We start from the raw sequence: 4,068 nt of genomic DNA on the forward strand, positions 1-4,068 counted from the left end.
TATGTATATATATATATTTATATATATATTTATATATATCTTTATATATATCTTTATATATATATTTATATATATATTTATATTTATATATATATTTATATATATATATTTATATTTTATATATATTTATATTTTATATATATTTATATATATTTATATTTATATATATATATTTATATTTAAATATATATATTAATATATATATATTTATATTTATATGTATATTTATATATATATATTTATATTATATATATTTATATTTATATATATATATATTTATATATTTATATATATATATATATATATATTTATATATTCATATGTATTTATATATATAGTTATATTTATATATAAATATATATATATATTATATATAATGTATATATATATATATATATATATATATATATATATATATATATATATATATATATATATATATATATAGCCCCCAGACATCTGGCTTTGATAAAGAATAGACTAAACCTTGCTATTATGGTTTCAAATTATCTGAAACAACAGCAAATGGGAGACTTGATTCCAAATATTTCTCATATGTTATATCTCCCCTCATTTGGAAATAGGGCACGATTATGAATATTTTCTGTATCAATCCTTATACACTGAAATGTACTTCATGTGGGGAAACCAAAAAGGGGAGCTATAACATATGATAAATATTTGTTATTAATTCTTCCCTTACTGTTATTTCAGATCATTTGAAACCAAAGCAGCAAGTTTTAGTCTCCCCTCTATCACGGCCAAAGGTTTTGGGAAAATATCAGATATTTTGTAATTCATATGCAAAACTAGGAAAACAAATGACTATGATTGAAACTTTTTATGGCTGTAAAAATGTGCCAAAAATAGGCTCTGGATGATGGATGATCCCCTTAATGTGCAACCTTAAGGGCAAATACAACATTATAACACTGTTGATGTCATGAATGCATGCAGCGAGGTGCATATTGCAGTGATGGGAGGTGCTTGACCGGACGGGATAGAGGAAGAGAGGGCAGAAGAGGGGATGTTGATGTTTGATTGGAACAAAAGAGAAATGTCTATGGGATTTTGTCAGAAAGAGAAAAAAACAAATAATAATTGTTTTTATCTCATTGTCGTTATATATCTGTTAACATGAAAGGTTGTTTTTAAAACCTCTGTTTAGAGGTATGAAGAGATCCAGAGATTCTTGGCTGATTAAGGCTGACAGCTTAGAATGGGGGTCAAGGAGAGAGGGTCGCCGTCGGGCGTTGTTCGATCTGGAGTGAGTAATCACTCCTAATTTGATAATAAGTGAAGGCCTCAGTGGAAAGGAGGGTTAAAATTTGGTAGAGATAAATTCAAGGGAGGGAGTAGAGATTAGCGGAACAGATAGAGGGAGGTTGTTGCATGGACAAGACAAAGGGTAAGCTCTAAGAGGAAGAAAGAGAGGATGTTTGTAACCACTCTCTGAAGGAGAGGTGGGGAAAGGGGTTGGATTTAGAAAAGGGAATTCTAAAAAGAGAAGAGTCGTAGCCAGCAAAAATGAACGGCTGGGCTAGTCAAGCGCTCCCGATTTGGGAGCCCTCAGGGCCTGATATTATGATGTTAACCAGCCTGTGTTAATGGGAAATCTGTGACTTTACTGGTATGGTCTTACATCGTTTCACTGCTACAGTCAGTCACCTCAATTTAGACAGTAAGCTGTTATGAAGTAATGAAAATTAATAAATAGGTTGTTATTGTCATAAACCGGAGTTCTGTTTGTTTGTGGTGAGGAATACTGTTGCCATATCTGGGCAAAAACAGCCTATCATGCCTTGACAGAGTACAAAATAGACTTCGTGGTTTAGTGGGGGATGCCCTTTTCTCTACCCTGCAACCCCTCTCCCACAGAAGAGACGTTGCGAGCCTATCCTTGTTTTATCGTTATTTTCATGGCAGGTGCTCGTCTGAACTCCAATCCCTGGTCCCCCCTCGCCAATCTTTCACGAAAAACACCCGTCTAGCTGAATCCACTGTGAAAAATTTCCCCCACTCTATATCTGTGCCTAAATCAAAACGCGGATTCCATGAACAAAGCTTCTTTCTTAGAACTGCACGCCTGTGGAACTCTGTTCCATCTACCTGCTTCCCTCCGGACTACAACTTGGATGTCTTCAAGTCTAATGTTAACAAATTCCTAATGAACCGCCCCCTTAAGTAAACACTTCATCAAATCTCCACACTAACGTAATGTACTTGCAATAACCCTTATCCCTGAGTGGCTTCCGGGCCTTGATAAGTGTTGATCACTGTGTAAAAAAAAAAAAAAAAAAAAGGACTCTTCATTTTGCAGCAAACCACAAGGACCAGCGGAGTGATTGATGTACCCGAAGACTACCTTCCGGACTACAACTTGGATGTCTTCAAGTCCAATGTTAACAAATTCCTAATGAACCGCCCCCTTAAGTAAACACTTCATCAAATCTCCACACTAACGTAATGTACTTGCAATAACCCTTATCCCTGAGTGGCTTCCGGGCCTTGATAAGTGGTGATCACTGTGTAAAAAAAAAAAAAAAAAAGCCAACTTGTGACGGGACAATGTATGATCGAGAGAACACCTGTCATATCGGGTGGAATCCGACGAGGTTAACGACACCCGGTGTGGTTGGTGCAGTATCAGTAACGTTATACATAGCCCACTACACAATTCAGGTTATTAGCTTTCCAACAACCATTCATTTGTTAAATTCTGATCAATAGTCACTAAAAAGGTGGTATATCTCTCTATATGTACATATGGATACATCTATACTGGTAATCAAATTGAATACTGAAATGCTCGTATCTTTGGTTCTTTGAGACGAAACTACGCGAAACTTTGAAGGTTTTTTGAAGATTATAATACCTTTCTATGGTTAAAATTTTAAAACAATTGGTAAAAAAGAACCTATATTTTCAAACCAATAAAATATGCCCAAATCTATCTACATTTATATATATAGTGTCCTGACAGGCTAGCTACAGTTTTGCTGCCTTCGGTTGTCTCCCCTGTGGCCTTGCCACGCCACTAATATATATATATATTTTTTTTTCATGGTAGTCACCACTTATCAAGGCCTGGAAGCCACTCTGGGTAAGGGTTATTGCATGTACAGTAATCAATGGGATAATGTAGTAATCGTTAGTAATGGAGATTTGATAAAGTGTCTTACTACTTAAGGGGGCGGTTCATCAGGAATTTGTTTATGTTGGACTTGGAGACATCCAAGTTGTAGTCAGGTGGGAAACAGGCAAACGGAACGGAATATATATATATATACTAATAGGGTGATCCGACATTGGCCGGAATTGGATGAGGATCGACGAATGCTTCCCACTCCCATATTCATCAAAATTAGTGAAATCGCCTATTTTTTAATCAAATCTGTTGAGTGCCAGCTATATTTGGGGCCCCGTCATGATACGCCGGGAGGAATCTCAGATTCCTTTCGCAGCAATACATTGTAGTCTACATTGCACTGTAGAGAACCTACTGCTGATTTTATAAAATTATTGTTTCTATATAATGGCTTGAATTAAAGTTTAAAATGCAAAAGTCAAGTATCATAGTTCAATTGTGCTCTAAGCAAAAACATTCATTTCGAACGCGCCCCTGTTATATCAGAAAAAACTACCATTGATTTTATATGCCTGACCTTACTGCTTGTGCAGTGATAATGGCTTGAATTGAAGTTTAAAATGGAAAAATATCAAGTACCATGGTGCAATTGTGCTTTAAACAGAAACATTTATTTCGAAAGTGCCTCTGTCATATCAAAGAACCTATTGTTGATTTCATATGTTGGGTCCTTCGGCTTGTGTGATACTAAAACCTCTCCGATGCACTTGTGATTTTAGGCTGTGTGAGGTGTTGACTTTGGTCAAAATCGCCTGTTCCTTCTTTCATCGAATTATTTCAATTATCGATACTTACCGAAGACATTCCGATAAAAAAAAAAACTATCTAAGAACACTGCCTGGCACATAAAGTACATTTGTGTAAAATTTCATAAAAATCGGCCCACTGTTTTGGTAGTTATAGGGAACGAACTCACAGGC

This window comes from Euprymna scolopes, chromosome 20 (assembly GCF_053919585.1).
Source record: "Euprymna scolopes isolate OS-2025 chromosome 20, ASM5391958v1, whole genome shotgun sequence".
Taxonomy (NCBI): Eukaryota; Metazoa; Mollusca; class Cephalopoda; order Sepiida; family Sepiolidae; genus Euprymna; species Euprymna scolopes.